At 36.8% G+C, this 17,699-nt stretch overlaps 1 protein-coding gene across 3 annotated transcripts in view; it reads right to left on the bottom strand.

Annotated features, from left to right (window-relative positions):
• Positions 1-17,699, bottom strand: part of BABAM2 (BRISC and BRCA1 A complex member 2) — a 178,668-nt gene that overhangs the window by 42,954 nt on the left and 118,015 nt on the right. The gene's annotated exons all lie outside the window — the stretch shown is intronic.

Genomic DNA, 17,699 nt, shown 5'->3' with positions numbered 1-17,699 from the left:
TTGTAAAAACAGGTTATACCATGACCCAATGTAAATAAACTACTTTAATCAAGGGTATCACTAACTCAAAACATTCTCTCAGGAAATAGCTTTTTCATTGTAAACAGTTCTGTTTCTTAGCCCTCATCAGTAAGATGCAGAGAACTGTAGTTAAGATACCTTGTTATTGTGGGAAGAGAGGACTCTGAGTCTTGAATTATTCAAAAACTCACCTTCAGTCAAACCAGCTAAGATCAAGCAAAATAATTTGGACTGAGGAGTAAGAGATGGCCAGATGCATGTCAGCCATGCCATCTACTCCAGTTTTGGGCCTCTCAGTACAACACAGATGTTAATCTACTAGATCAAGGTGGCAGTGGTCCATAAGATTATTACGTACACAATGTAAGGGGGGGATGCTGAAAGAAATGGGTTTGTTCAGTCTTCAGAGAACACCGGGGGGGTGGGGGATATTGAAGAGGGGAGTTGAAGGCATATTGTTATGGAAGGTATATTGATGCCTTCAATTATCTAATGGAAAAATATAGAGAAGATGGAGACAGAGCCTTCTCGGAAGTGCACAGTGACGGGATGAAAGGCAATATAGACATGTTGCAACAAAGGAAGTTCTGGTTAGCTATTAGGAAAAACGTTTTCACAATGAAAGCAATAAAATACTGGAAGACAGGCCCAGAGGGGCTGGGGAATCTCCATCCTTGGAGGTGCTCAAAGCCCAGCAGAACAACTGCCATGAGCACGCTGATCTAAGCTGGCGCTGCTCTGAGGAGGGGTTTGGCCAGATAACCTCCAGAGATTCTCTCTAGTCTACATTGTTTTGTGATTATATTCCCCGATTCTATGGTTTTGTTAATTCCCAGAAGGAAATCATACAAACAAAGATATTAACTTTGTCCATGCACAGACTGGAAATCTGAATGGTAAGAATCCACAGAAATATGATAGCTTCAGAGATATATTTAGGCACCTTAATCAACTGCCTTTATCACAGGATGGAAGACAAACATGCCCGCTATTGTCGAGGATAATGGCTTTGTTGGTGTGGAAGGATCTAGCACTTTTTATTTAAACCAGGTTATTTAAGGCAACAATCAGCTGAAGTCCACGCTACTTTCTTTTAGCAGTACTGACCTAAATCTTTCTTGGTCTTTTACCAATCAAAAGGGATATAAATTTGCATTACACGCTTTTCACTAAACATCCAGAACCTTGTTGGGTACAATTAAAAAGTTTCAAAAGCTAAGTTACTTTGTGGCCTCCTGTTTATATGCCGTTTCCACAAAAGATTAGAATGGCTAGAAAGAAGGTTCTTCTCTGAAAAATAAGGCTCTTACTCTCTAAAGGGACGTGCCCTTCTATTTTCCTCAGTACTTGATAAGATATCACTTTGGTAGGTATAAAGGTCTATGGTTGTACATCCCTTTGAAGGAACAGAGCCTACATAAATCAAAAAAACCCAAATTCATAATGAGGTATATGGAAATCTGCTACTCAGGCAAAACAGTCTGGGTTCAGCAGACTGTTCACCACATGGAACAGTTCTGCAGGTCTGGATTTTGCATATGCAATGATGAAAAAAAAAAAAAAAGCCTTGAGTACACTACAGCTACATAAAAAAACAAACAAACTTTTCCAGCAGAAGTAAGACTTGAACAGTATTTTTTTTTTTTTAAACAGAACTCTCTTTCCTTGCTGCCACCCCCTTACTAAAATTACTCAAATGGGAATGTAATTTTGCTACTTGTGGATGCTAAAAACAGTGAAGCGTGACTATTAGAATATTACTAAGTTGGAACATTTCTGAAACAGTAGTTTGCTCTTAGGAAACTGAAAGTATACTGGGTCCATCAGTCTTTAATGTTAGAGAACAAAAGATTTGTCCCTCCTGGTATGTTACAAGTGGGTTGTGAACCTTACTTTAAGACCCTGGCTTTCAGTTTATTAAACTCCTTAAAGGCTTCTGTAAATATATCCCTAAAAGCCTCCAATCTCATACACAGAGCAAATGGTACTGTCCGTTTTGCATCCTGCCTTGCCTCATTTGCAACCAAGTCCAAGCATCAAGATACCACTGGAGACGCTCAGATGACTACAACAGGAATTACAGGCTCCTCTCTCAGTTACAATAGTAGGCATTAAATTAGGAGCAACGTCTAACAGATTTCACATGCAAAAAAGCTTCCACTCCTATATCATCAGCTTACAATACATCTTCCAGACTGAATTATTATGATTTGTGAATAAGGGCTTCCCATTTTACCTGTATCCATCTTTTGAAAGTAGTCAATCCATAAGAACTTGTTGACATAAATGGGAGTTCAACCCTTCTCAAATGAAAAACAGACTGCTACAAGGTGTGGTTTCTGAGAAAGAGGTCCCTCCACAGAAAGAAGGCTGGAATTTCTAGTATAATTATCCTCTGAAAACAGAATAAAGCCGTACAATATGTAATTTATGTTCTGTAGAAATAATTATGGGCAGGGAAAATTAAGAGTGGACAGGCATCTTTGTTCCCTCTACTGGGTCAGAGAATCTGCTTATTAAATATTTTAATAAAATACTGCATTTGCACAGGACCTTGCCTCTGACCATCTCAAAACTTTCTATAAACATCCAGCAATTAAAGTTCATCTGCCTTATGAAACTGATATTTATCTTTTATTTTTAAACATGCAAGGAAGCTATTGCTCAGTGATTTGACTGTGCTGTACTATGCCTCTGTCATGCCAAAGGAACATACTTGCAGTACCTCACAATCATGAGACAGGGCAAGAGGCTATAATTCCTTTGACCCTATAATAAACCCGCAGCTGAAGAAAGAGTGACTTACTCAACGTAATATAAGAAGCACCTGTAAAAGGTGCAAGGAAATATGTAAAATGGAGAAAACTAGACAAGGGAATTTCAGCATGCAGCTCAGTATCTAATGTTGCTTTTTGATGTCCCTCAAAGCCCAGTCCAAAAGAAAAGAAATAGAAAAAGAAAAATGCCAGAACAAGTCTTCTATAGTCAAAGAAATTCTATTTGTCAAGAGATTCCATCAGTGCAAGCTGAAGATTCCTGCATGCCAGACCTGCTTTCCAGATAGCCAAGCTCTTGAAGAACAGATCTTACTTCTGTGATTAAGCTTTCCTTCTTGGTATCACTGTTATACACTCCTCATAAATAAAACACATTTTTATACCCAGGAATAAGAACAACTGTAACATCACACTATCAAGTCTGGTGACATTCATTGTATCAAGACGACAAAAACAAACGAACAAACAAACACCCATCAAGAAAGATGATGGGGAAGCTATTTTGTTTTTAAACACAGACAAATTATTTAATATTGCTACCCTACATTTCCACAGTAAGTCCAGTTTCAGCACAACCAACTGAATTGTGTTTGATTTTTACACAATTTTTTTCCAGTAACCTGCTACTCTTTAAAGGTTAAAATTCTATGATGAATTATAGAAAGCCACTATCAGAATAATTCACAAAGCAACAATCTTAGTGAATGTTATTTCATTAAGACTGGTACCGGATGAAGATAAATACATGGTAGATCTACCTATCTATGAGGTAAGATTGCATGAACACGTTGGAACACAGAGACAAAGATCTGTTGGACTCGGCATTTTATTCACTTGCTGTTACTCTAAATCTACTCAGCTCTGCAAACCAATTTCATATGCCTCATTTTAAGATGGACCAGAGACTCCTTTGCAGCAAGTTCCTGCCTTCCTGGGTTTCCAGGACACAATGCAGTTCTGATCCACGATCTGTGAATTAAAGCTGGATTTTGTGAAGGATTCAATACTGAATTCAACAAGAGCAGCAGTCAGCCTGTATTAATAGCAGTTTTGTTCCGTGACACACTGAAATACAAGTGCAGAGAGCGTAGCTGGAGTGTGTTTACATTTCTGCTGTTGACTGGTGCATTCCAAGTGACTTGCTCTGTCTGTCTTTCAATGGATCTATTTATTCAGGCCTGCATACAAAATGCAAAATTCCTTCCCATTTCTTAATAGCTTATAATTACATTAAAATGTCTTTCTCAAGAAATGATCCTTTAAAAAAAAAAAGCCATAGCATTAATTCACAGGTTTACAGAAGTTACTGGTTTTGTTCTTATTTATGTGTAAAAAAATCACTTATTTCCCCTTCCTTAAAAACAACACTTCACTAGACAAGAAGGGTGCTCCCAAGTCCCAAGCTCAGAAGCCTGGGTGGTTTGGCAAGGCACACTTACAGGCACAAAGAAAATGCTCCTACTCCCATCCCTACCCTACTTGCTTCCATACAACTCTCCTCATGTTCTCTTGGGCCTGCCTAGGTCCCCTGAACTCCTTGCATTCACCCCACCTCCTCCCTGCAACCCATTTTGCTCCCCCCTTTCTCCAAGCAGAAAAAAGCAGGTTTCTCTAGATTGCTGGGAAACTTTTGAGCTAAGTCTGAAAAATGAGGATTATTTCAGACTACTCCCTAAATCTTGCAGGGTCCCACAAGAATAAAAATATTGCCGTTCATAAAGTTATGTGCTAACACAGGTTATGGTACTACAGTTAAGCACCTGTACACATGTAATACTGTCTTTACATTTTGCTCTCTCTCACTCTATTTTGCCTTTATGTGGTACCATTCCCCACCCCCAAAACTGCATAAGCTTTCTTCTGAAAGAAGTATCACAAAGAAATGAACATCTAAGGAAAAGTTTCAGGCTCTTAAAAGGAGGTACCTTGCACAATGGCAGTTATTTTTGCTCCAAGGGAGGAAGGAGTGAAAAAAGCGTATTTGGGAAGGAGGTCCAGCACTGGAAGAAGAACCATTCTTATCCCTGAACACAGTGTGAACATAGCATTAAAGAGCTTCATACCAAAGAAAGTAGTTCATAATACCAATTGCACTCAACAGTGTTCCTAATCCAATGTATTCTTTCTGCAAAACCCACATAAAATAGGGAAATGACAATTTCTATGATTGTGAACAATACAGTTGAAGGTTTGTCTAGCTTTGAAAATGTAAATAAAGAATCTTTCCTCTCCAAGGAAAGACTTTATACCAGTTTAAAATAACTAAGAGCTTTTCTCTCAGCGTGGCCAATGTTAAAACATGTTCGAATCTATGTACTAGTGATGGAAAGTAGACTTTAGACTTTATAGACTATAGCCCTTGCTTTTACCAGGATACACCCTTCTTAACTCTCTAAGTTTTCACCTGCCTTATTTTGAAACTGAAGCATGTTGCAGATCTACACAAGCATTTAAAGGGTTTATTACTCATGATGGCTATAAGCAAGAGTAGCCTGAAGCATGTGGAAAGAAATACCCTTCTTTTTGCTCTTTTTTCCTCTTTTGAGACTCATGTTATGGGCTTTGATCTCCTTCCCTGTTCTCCTTCTCCTTTGTTGCTGAAGTAAATGGTTGACTTTTTTTTTTTTTCTTTTGCAGTTTCATCACTTTAGTACATTACACCATTTGGCACAGGAGACACAAGGAACCACATCAAATAAAAGCACGTGACCACAAAAGCTGCCTTACAAACCATGATCCCAGATTTGCTGTCAGTTTACCATTTTTCAGACTGGCTCAACCATAACCAAATCCTCCCTATCACACAAACAAAACGGTGCTTGGCAGAAGCCTTGGGATATTGCTTCGATCAGCAATACGGAGCTTAACAGTAAAATAACAGAACATTACTCTTGTTACAGAAAAATTGGTCAGTCTAGGTTTGTGATAGTGTTTACTCCCCTTTCTAGTAATATTCCATTTAAAGCAAACATAATTAACATATTGCTTGTCCACTCAAATCTACTACAAGGTAAAGTGTGTCCAAAAAAAGTTTCCAGTTTTTACTTGTAATTATTTCTGCTTCAACGTTGGTAAAATGGAAATGTATGTTTTCAGCTAATATATATAATCTGAGGTATCTACATTGTTGAGTGTACAGAAAAAAAAAATACAGTCACAAATAGACCTAGAAGGAAAACTATGCCAAATCTACTTATTTGGAGGAACAATTCTGGTCAAACTCAGACTAAAAATCTGGCCATTAGAGCTGAAAGGATAATACCATCTTTTTTTCCTTGACCTACTAGAGATTCAGAGTAAATACCTCTGAGCTCCTCCTGACTAGTGACTGGAAAAAAATATGAAATAATCACTGTAAAAAGCAAACACTAAACCCCAAATGTATTTTAGTTTCACAGACTGCGCAGAAAACTGCAAGTCAGACTTGCTGAGCTTTATTTGCAGCTCTTCTGCTGACTTCATATGTTCTAGCAAATTATTGCAACCAGTCTGCTTCTCTGCTTGCCCACCTATAACATCCAGATGCTTATACTGAAGTACACTGAAGTTTAATAACATTCATAGAATAGTATAAAAGCTGGGGGATGAAGTCAACTGTCAGTGCTAATGAATACTGCTTTGTTTGGGTTATTCCAATTTCTGTATTCTGCTGCAGGTAAAATTATCAAAAAAAAGCACAGTTTTCTATAATGTATTTCCAATTTTAGACAAAGTAGCTATACCAAGGAAAGATTTACATTAACTGAAGAGATTCTGGGTTCTAGCAGACTTTGACCTAACAGACTTATACACAAACTATAGCTTGGGTGATCCAGTATTGAAAGATTTATGGGGACAGGAGCTCTGTCCCCAGGATTCTAGTCCTCCTCAAGGAAGAAAAATCCAAGAAGCACAAGATGAATAGATAGCTAACCCTATAATTAAATTATAATACATTTCTTTTCTTCCCTTCCCTGGCCAGACTCAGAGCTAGAAGGAGAAAGAACAGATACTCTTGCAGTATAAAGTTTTTCTTACTGCTACTTGACAGTATAAAAGTCTGAAAATGCTAGTATTTCCTCTGTATTGGATAAATCAGGACTGAAGGGGTATTTTCTTTGCTTAATGGGTCTTTATATGCAGAAAGGTTCTGCATAAAAGAGACTGAGAGATTTCCAACCTGGGCTGCCAGTGATAGAAAAGGAAGCTCTCCACTGTACTCAGACCTTGCATTCTCTGAAGAAACAAAACCATGTGAGCGTAACATTCATTACCCAGCACTTCAAGTTACACAGCGGTAGCATGCGGTACGCAAGCACTCTGCCTACAACAGTCATCACAATGCTTTCTTGTCTGGATAAGGGGACCCACTTTTAAAAACTGATCTGTAGCTTACAACAGACAGCCTAGGCAGGCAGGCAGCCCAGCAGAACCTGGGACCTCCATCATACCTCAAGGTACAAACTTCAGGAAAAGTCCAAGCAAGTGCAACAGAAATTATCAGCAAGGCTGCCATGTGTGCAGCGGTTTAAAATACAGGTTAGCTTAACTGGTGTCAACAATATCACTATAAAACATTGCACAGTACAGAAGTTTTGGTCACTTACTCATTCTGACAATATAAAACCAAAGTAAAAAGTATAAAAGCAATATATTTCAAACTGATTCAAAGTATTAAAAAACCCCTTATGCTTAAAATACAGAACTATTTTTCATAATACAGTACGAACAGGTTCAAAAAGAGAATATGAAAAGTTCCACATGCTATAAAGAGTATGATTCTCTAAGGCTCAACAATTCTGACAGATGTTGCTTTTGAGTTGCAACTTACCACCTTTAAGTCCTCCTCAGTTCTTCTGCAAAAAACTCCAGTAGCAACATGTATGGCAAATGTAATATGCTCAGTCATTTGGGCAAATAATAATGTGAATCCATAACAAAACACATAAGAACTGAATTTAGAGACACTTTATACAATCTCAAAAATGTAGTTTGGGTCGTGTCCCCCCCCGTATGTATTAGTTACTAATATTAATTATCCATCAGCGCAGTATTATTTAAGGAAAACAGTTATAAGAAGACCTGAAGAAGTTGCTAGATGCCTCACAGTTTAAATAGGAGGCCATGGCTCCTGTCCCAAAGAACTTTTGCAGTCCAGTATTTCACACTATACAACACAGTGAGGAACTGAAAAGCAGGGACTGAACGACAGGGGAGGAAGAGAATGGGTTGCAGCAAGGACACTTACAATGAAGAAATATGTATTTCCAAAGCATTTTGCTTATTTCTTAAAGGAATCTTGGCAGCAAATTAAGAGAAATCTGAGTGAGAAGTGAAGGAAAGTCAAAAAAGAGTTTCACAGAGATTTAAATGCGATGAGGAAAGAACAAGCCAAAATAACCCCAAATGACCAGAAAAAGTTGTAGGAAAGAAACCTAGACAAATGGAGCAGCAGCAAACATCACTGAACAAAAAAGGTAGATAAGCAACATGGGCAGACAAGGAAAGAATGAGAACACTGTGAAATCTTATTTTGTTTTTACTTGCAAAGAAGTTAAAAAAGCAGCAAGTCAAGATTAAAGAAATGGTTTAAGATGCCAGGAGAAAGACCACGTAGCCTAACCTACTGACATTGTCTTCTGTATAGATCTCAGGAAGAAGTGCAAGTGTGAAAGAGGCTGGATACTTGTCACAACTAAGGCAGAACAAGATTTTGACTGAAAAAGAGAGTGAACTGTAACCTAATTGCAACACTTTTTCATCCTGCACTGATCTGAGATGCCAACATAAAACTGGGAACTTGTTTAAAATGATACATTATCCCCATTTCCCCATTTCTCCTTCACATGGACTGTGAAGGATGGAAAGTTGAGTCTGCGATCTGAAAATTTACTTTTCAACTTCCTGTTCTTCAGAAACATGCTTTTAATGGCATTACTTGTTTTGCTTATATATTTATAACCACCCTAACTATGAATATATTGAGGGTCTTCTAAGTAGCAAGTAAAGTAATACTGGGCATTGGCTCTTCTACTGCAAGTGAAAAATATATTGACTTGAAGTGCTGTCTCAAAGAAACTAAAAATGTGTTACATGTAGCATGAAGATAGGAGCTGGAAATTACAAACTTGTGCATAAACAAGAAAAAGACGACTAGAGCGCTGGTACACTGTGAGCAGTAATATCCTCTGAAACAGTAGGACTCAATAAATTAGTGAAAGAATCGAGGATTTATTTATGGTGAAGATTGCTGGAAATTCCTCTGCACTGAAGCCTGTGTGGTATGGTACACAGTGCTTGTCACCATTTAAGATACTGATCTGCTCTTTTATAATCCACTCTGCTTTAGTGATGGAGATCCCAAACAATCTCATCGTACAGAATATTTATCACAAATCCATGTGAATCTTCTCTTATCATCTGTCCATAAAGTGGGTAACATAAATAACTGTTCCAAGATGGTATCAGTTATATTTACAAATGTATGTCCTATATACCTATAATTTCTTATCAATCTTCTGACATTCATTCAATAACATCCAGTTTACTATATTATGACTGTTCACATGGCAGGTAATTTTCTAGTACTTGTACTAAGCCCAGCTAAGCAGCAATGACTTTATCATGAAGCAGAAAAATGAGTCTCAAAAAACTGTACGACTCCATCGCTTTCCTGCCTGCTGTTTTCACCTTTTTCTGAAGAACAACAGTCATTTTCTGTAACTTGCAGCCTTTTATGTTTTATGATTGCACTTGCTTACATTGTTCCTTATTTTATTTATGTTCCCTAATCTACTAGTCAAATTACAGTAATTATCTTTTATTGTTAATCTTTTCCTGATATTGCTTAATGCCTAACACTTCCAGTGACATAGTCATTTTGTAAGCATGCTATTTTTTGCCTCTGTGCTAAAATAGTGCTGTGGTGCAGACTTCTCCCACATAATCAAATTTTTTCCCTTCTCCTTAGGCCAGACAGTAATCCTCATTTGTGGATCTCTTCTATCTGGAGAAACATTTTATGTAAGAGACATCCTGTCCCCTGCATCATCAGCATCACATTTGATTAGCTTACATGAAGAATGAGAAATGCAGAGTACTGAAGGGATAGAAAACTTGCAAAAAAATTTCAGAAATGAAATGAGAGCAACATGCTGGAAAACCTCTGGATATGAAGTTGAGCATTTGGGTCATTGATAAGAATGCCCGAGGGAGGCAGAAAGTTAGAGGAGAAAAATGTTTTTCTTTCATACATCTGGCTTCTGACACTGATTTCCATGTGTACACAGCATGATTAAGGGGCATTCTTGCTCAGATCTTGAAATTGGCTTTATCTTATGTTCACAAACGATGTGGAATGCTACAAGTCTGGTCTGGTGCTCCCACTAAATGCTCCAAGAGGCCTAGTGAGCTCAGGTTTTATGTAAGCCAAATACGTTCACATGTGGACGCAAGGCAAGAAGAACATAAGCTTTTCGTGTAAACACAGCCACTGTGGTTTGACAAGCTAATAAGAACCATATTAAACCTTTACTCATTTAACAAGATGATACGAATCTGCTCAGATGGTTTTTTACAGCCCCTTTTAGAATCTTTACCACAGGCATTTGGGTAAGTGTGTTTTGTTCCTACGAACATAAATAATTCAATATTCATTGTAATATATTCTCTTCAAAACAGAGAGAAGCAGAGCTATGCATCATATCGCACAAAGGCAGCCCTTGCTAAGTGAGAAGACTGGGAATAATTCTCAGAAGAAAACATTGGCACTTTCAAACCCTTATTTGCATCAGAGATAACAAAAGTTCCTTCTGTAACAAGGCAGACACAGGTCTACTTTTAAAACAAAAAATGAAAGGCAGAAAATAAAACCACAGGTCTTCATTGTGCTAAAATCAAAGCAGAGACCCCATAGATGCACAAGGAACTGGAAATTTCATAATTTGCAACTCAGAGCAGTGCTTAGTTGGTCAAAAAGTGAATACAAGCATTCCCAGGATTTTGTTTTCACTGATGCTTGGATTTTGTTCACGGAGCAGTTTCATTACAGCATGTGCTGCAAGACAAAGACTGGAGCAAAAATCCTTTTCACAAAGATTCTATGGTTCTCTGATTCCCCTTTTCCCAGAAGAGATTATGAATGCATATACCGCACATAGAGACATCAGTCAGGCCTGAATCAAATGTACACACTTGCATCCCATAAACCTCCTTCAATGCAGGCCCTCTTTCCCTTAGGAACTGCAAATACTTACATGGTCACTGAAAGGCGAAAATTCCAACTTTACGTTAGTATACCTTATCACTTTTCAAGGCTTTCATTAATATTACTTAATGTTTAAGGGCTTGAGTGCAATCTGCAAGTTGAGTGCTTAGATAATGGAGTGGCCAAAATGGTATCTGCAAATAGATGTATTTACAAATAAATATTAAATGCTTTGACAAACTAGCCTTCTTAGCTGAAGAATGACATTTTCAGAAAGCTTGTCAGCTTTTAAATCATTTACATTCTGTCTTTTAATAAGACTGAAGATACTAGGATTCTACATCTAGAATAGCTTCCTGAATTAAGTCTTTTCTTTCTGGAAATTATATTAAGGCTCTTGAGTCCTATAGAGTGTTAAAAAAAAAAAAAAAGGAAAAAAAAGAAAATACACTGCCTCAAGCACTAATCAGAATTTTCAATAAGAATAATTAAAGAATGGATTAAAATATGAAATAGCATGAATTCTTTCCTGCTCCCTTGCTCTTAAAATATTAGTAAGCAATTTCTCTCTTTGCTTTCTTTCTCAACTAGTTCCTCCCTCTATCTCTTCAAAAATCAAAAGCACCAACTAAGTTTTGTATCTGGTACTAAATGCAGCACCTATGACAGTGTAAAACCAATACTGCTATGAATACACTCTAAAAGGATAACTAAAAAAGGTTAAAATAAGTAATTGAATGAGGGACATTCAATGAACTAAAATTAAAATTCACAAGAGATGAGAACTACTTCAAAGAAACCTTTCTGTCAATGGTGGCTTATTTGCAAGCCAAAGATCTACCACTGGTCAACAGAGACATATTTACCAAGATAAACTGTGTTCATGCTTTGTTTGCTCCAACCTTCTGACACCTGTTATTATTAGTTATGTTGAGACTTCTAGATTATAGGTTGATAATCACTCAATCTGATGAAGACTATGATGTCTTGCCAGTATTTGTATGTGTTTTTTTATAAAGCTCTTCCATAGAGGAATACGGTTTTCTCCTTTTTTTAAAAAACTTCTGTATTATATGCAATGATCTCCCAAAAATATCAGCTTTTAATTGACTTGACATTTAAATGAACTCTAACAGAACTCTTCCTTCATTCAATTCACTTCAACAATTTAGCAACTTTTCACTCATACAATATATGGGACAAAATTTTTTATTTATTGAATCGTAAGTGGAGTGGCTGCTAACACTGTCCTATGTGTGCCCATGATTAGGAAACTGTTATAATTATCTTGTACGTCTAAATAACAGAATGTGGTTTTAATACTTAATATAATTTAACCTATCAACAGGTTGCAGAAAAAGAATTTATGCTCAAGGTGAAAATATTCTAATTTTTGGCTGAGAATGTTTTTATTCTAATTGCATTTAACTGTTTCTATCAGCAATAAATATTAGTACTCTCTTGGAATCTTCTGTGTTATCCATGACTATGCTTGCATATCCTGTACTTTTATTTCTTTCATGTTCTTTAAAATTTGATTTCTTGAAAGTCTTTAAGAAAGAGGCTATGCTACCAAACAGTTTGATTTTCCTCACCACCTCCATCCCTGTCACTGAATGACACAACTGGCAACCTCCAACTTGCATGATGAACTTTTTCAAAGCTGTGTTAATGCCATTTGATAAATCACTATAACTACAAAACAAGCTACAATAATATATTTATATTGTACAAACTAAAATTGATTGTTTCCTCTTCAAGATCTTTTCTTCACACGTTCATGCTTATAGTTTATGATCTTCCACTTTAATGTCAAGTCACTACACTGCACTGGAAGCCACAAATTCTGTGTTTTAACCCAATTCTGACAACAGTTTCTGGGGTAAATTAAGAGGAAACAGCCATAGCCATTCTTTCCCAGTCTTTGCAGACTAGGGAAATACATAGAGGACTTACACTTTCAGAGTTTGTGCTAAAAAAAACCCCAAACAACACCTGACCTCTGCAAAGCACTTGCAAAATGAAAAATGCCTTACAAATGGGAACACCCCATACTTTAACTCAGAAGGCTACACCTCTTCATGATATAACTTATAAGTAATGTTTGCTATTTCCTTGGGATAATCCAGTGCAAATCTGACATTCTTCTTTAAGCCAGAAAAGAGACATGGCTAAGAGTGACAGAGAAGACATGGAGCATCAGAAGATTATATAAAAATAAAAGCATTGAAGTAGTACTACATGCTTTGTTAAAATACCTTTCACCCTAAGGATGTAAAGTGTTTTAACAATACATAATACAATTTATGTATAGTGCAGATACTACTTCAAATCATACACAATCCATAATACAATTTATGTCAGGGAATGAATACTATTATATGCTAATAAAAGCAAAGTAGAACTCACGACTACTTCAGAAGTTGAGTATGACCAGAATTTCTAAAGGAGGTCCTCAGTATCTTTCAAAGTGAAGTTTACTATTGAGTCATTTCAGTTCATGTGAAATTATTCTTTTCATCAGCTAATAACGTCACAGTGTCAACAAACTCCCTTGGATACTAGCTGCTAAGGCAGGTTTCTCATTTTCTCACTTTACTAAATTTAAAGACAACATTGCACACTGTCTACACTATCTATCTGTAATTGCAGAAGCGCATGATTTTGGACCTAGACAACTTTGCAAGCTTTTTTTTATTGTGAAGCTTTGTCACTCACAAAAGTTATTTCTGAATTGACTAAAGAATGTAAAAAATGAAACCTTCAGTATTATTTAAATCTATAAACAGTATTTTAGAATTCTAGTTTACCTGCAAACCCTGGGGCAGGAATAGCTCATTCAGGGCTTCTACATGCTTAGGTTATTATTTTGTTGTGAAGACTGGAGTTCTCAGAAATCATACGCTCTTTGCTTTTTCTTCTGTTTCCTGTCTTCAACATACAGGCCATCATTGGATGTTTTTAAGTGAATTATAATGAATGTGTTAGCTTATGAAGATTTTAGGTCTGCTACAAAGTTGGAGTAAAAAAGAAAAAAACAAACTGACCCTACAAGAACAAACAAATACAGTTCTGAACTTAATTCCTGTATATAGCCCCTGTTCATTTTGGCTTCCGTCTTCCAAATGCCTGGAGGTCTTAACCTTTAATAAATACTACTATAGTTAGTGCTTCTTTAGCTATTGGTCAATTTTAATTTTTCTTAAAAATTGCAGGGGTTACACTGACACCAGAGAAATCTTACTCACGTCCCTCTTTCAGATTTTCCATCTTTCACTAAGAACTCACAGTGACAATGCAGTTACACATGCCCAATTTAACTTCAGATTAAGAATAAGCCATAGGGTTTAAAAAAAGCAGCTGTTTTGTAATGCAAACGAGGGAATGATATATTTGATCCTCTTTTAGTTAGGTAAATTCTTAACCACCTTGGTTTAAAATAAAAATGTGCTTAGAACCATAGGATTTGGATCTATGTACCTAATAATATGGTTTTCATGCTGAAAAAGAAAGCAATAGCAGGATGGGGTCTTAAAAAAAAAAAAATCTAATTCTGACTTCAGGATGGACAGCAAATCCAAGAATTGCTCTCATTTTGTCTTTTTCTTTAAATAGACTGGATCGAACTTGGCATTTGTATATACTGGATACAATGTACTATAAACAGATTTCATTATTATAACCTTGAACAGGTAAATCCTTATCTGAACGCCTATTTGAATTTGGTGATAAAATGAGGTATTGACTTTAACCCATATAACCACCTGCATCTGTATGAACCTCATACACGTTTGTATACAAAATGCATAATACTAAGTCAAATAACAGTTTTCTTTTTCCAAAAACCCCAAAAGAGTCACGATTTCAAAGTTTTAGTTCCCACATCAATAGAAATTTGGTCCTCCTCTGCACATGTGCTGTAACAACACAATGTTACCAATGTTAATGTCAGACCAATATATGGACATGACCTACTAAAGCTTGATTAGTTACTTCTTTATATTGCGTGAGTTTTATGTGTGTAAACATCAGCTACAACATTCTAGGGATGTAATCTCTGTGTGTCATTTATTCCTGAATACCCACCAGTCAATGTTTACCTAACTGTATTTGCTTATATCGGGACTATTCACAGCATAAATAACATGGAAGTTCATGGGTAGCATAGTAACAAAGTTTGGCTTCCAATGGACTTCTACACTGCATCACACTGACTTTTTAACTGAGTTGTGTTAAAGCCACAGCACAGTATGAGTTCACTCCTTATTAAACATCAGAGAAACCACACAGGAAAGATGTCCTAAATGCCTTTGCCAAAGAAAAGCTTCAAACGGTGTTCATGCCTTGTAAGACATCAGAGAATACATTCAGGATACAAATCTTGACTGAAGAGAGAGGTTTTTTTCTGATGTTTAATAAGGCACAAATTCTGTCTGAATCACTTCCTAGGATTAGAATATTTGTAATTTATTTCTTCCATATTGACTCTATTCACAGAATACGCAGGGGCTTCATCCTTTCCTTCAGGTGGCAGTAACAGAATCAGCCTCTTCTGAGCGGTTATATTCATGAAACTACAGGAACTTTGTATTTTCAAGACTTCTACCCTGCTGCCAAATTTTTCTGAAATTGGCAAGCAGGCTCAAAAAAAGTTTGTAGGGCAGAAATGACAGATACCTGTATGCACAGACAACGTGATCATACTAATTTTATAGGAAAGAAAATCAATTTTCTTAGGAAGCCAGGTTAAAAAATAACCAGGGTTTCCTACCACATGAAGTATCTAAGGAAGAATTACAATTCCACTGAAGTCCTTGGCAGAGCTTACCAGTGGGAACAGAGCCAAGATGTCATCCTCAGCCTATGCAGAAAACTGCAGCAACCGAAAAAACACCCACAAAACCATCCCCTGTTGATTAACCTGAAAGCTTAAATAAAAAAAAGTGAAAAACAACTGATAAAATTCACATTGCACATGCAATTCAGAGAGATGAACAGTTTTTCTTTAGATGCTTCCTGAATAAGAACAAGCATAGGAAACTTCATTCCATTAAGTAAATCATTTGTCAAAACCACTGTTGCAAGAGCTTCTACAAATGCCTTCTTAACCACAACCCCAGGACTGCTAATGTAATACTAATAATCTAGTTTCTTTACCATTAGGGCATACAGGTGCATACTCAATAAGTTCATATAAAGTTCTGTAAACCTGAGGTGCCAGAGGAGGGTATAACTCAACGCTATCACAGAAAAAAATACTGATGCCTCTGAGGGAGAGAAAACTGAACTGGTAAGACAAATCTGCTAGTCCTAAGGAAGCTGCAAAACAGTACTCATTTGAAGTAGTTATCTCATATGGAAAACCTCAGTCCACAACTAAAAAATTTCTAAATAAAAGAAACAAAAGAAAAATATTTATAATGGAAAAGATGAGGCAATTTCCAACTGCAGCAAATTTCAAAGATCCTTAGCTCTCCCAGCTTCCAGCTTTACTGGAAAGCAGGAGTTGCTTAATACCACTGAAAATATCTGACAAACTCCTTTTAGTCTAAGTTTAGAGATATGACCTTTTTTTTCCCCAAAGCTCCACAGCAGGAATCTATTAGTCTTTATAGTTCAGTTTTGGACATGTAATGTATTTATGAATCTCTTCTTGGGCAGTACCCACAGTATAAAATTTAAAAGTGTCCATCAGCCAGTTTTACTTTTTTTTTTTTTTTTTTTGAGCAGGGAGTTTGTAGTCAAGAAAAAGCTCTGGGGTTTTCTGTTAGTTTCACAGTAAGTTTACTAATCTTGCTCTGTGGGTGGGAAAAGAAGGTGAATGAATCAACACAGGGAAAAGAATGGTCAACATACCAGAAGGCAATGAAAACCTGCCTATGTTAACCAGGTACAGCAGAAAATATGGAAGTTTTATCACCATTTCTTAAGTTAGGAAAGGTTTTTATACTCTGCCCATCTCCTACAGTTTGAATTTAAAAAAATAATACAAAATGCATGTGTCAGGGAAGATCCTGTTTTTCCAGAAACCAGTTCTCCTCATGTATTATGTAAGCCAAATGCTATCTAAAAAACATCGTACAAACAAAGGGCTACTGGTACACGTCCTTGCTGTTCATGTTTCTTCCACCAGTCGACTTTTCAGAAAACTCTGAGCAGATTTTTCTGTTCTTATACAATAAAAGAAAAGGGAAAAGAAACAGGAACCTGCTCTCAGAGAGTTTTGTCTAGCAAGATTTTCTAGTAAAAGCTACTCACTGTTTGATTTGCTACTGATTTACTGTAAAATGATTGCCTGTTACGTAACGATAGTTAGTTCTTGCAGGACAAAACCCCTCCAGCATAAAGCAGAAATGCTGCTGTTCATATGTATTTAAACTATTAAAACAATCCTCTAGACTTTACAGAATCACAGAATCATCTAGGTTGGAAAAGACCTTGAAGATCATCTAGTCCAACCATCAACCTCACACTGACAGCTCCCAACTACACCATATCCCTCAGCGCTATGTCGACCCTACTCTTAAACACCTCCAGGGATGGGGACTCCACCACTGCCCTGGGCAGCTCATTCCAATGCCTAACAACCTGTTCTGTAAAGAAATACTTCCTAATATCCAGTCTAAACCTTCCCTGGTGCAGCTTGAGGCCATTCCCTCTCGTCCTATTGCTTGTTACTTCATTAAAGAGACTCATCCCCACCTCTCTGCAACCTC

This window comes from Strix uralensis, chromosome 3, assembly GCF_047716275.1.
Source record: "Strix uralensis isolate ZFMK-TIS-50842 chromosome 3, bStrUra1, whole genome shotgun sequence".
NCBI classification, from domain to species: Eukaryota; Metazoa; Chordata; class Aves; order Strigiformes; family Strigidae; genus Strix; species Strix uralensis.
The sequence above is the reverse complement of the archived record's forward strand: the minus strand, read 5'-3'. Positions and strand labels throughout refer to the sequence as shown.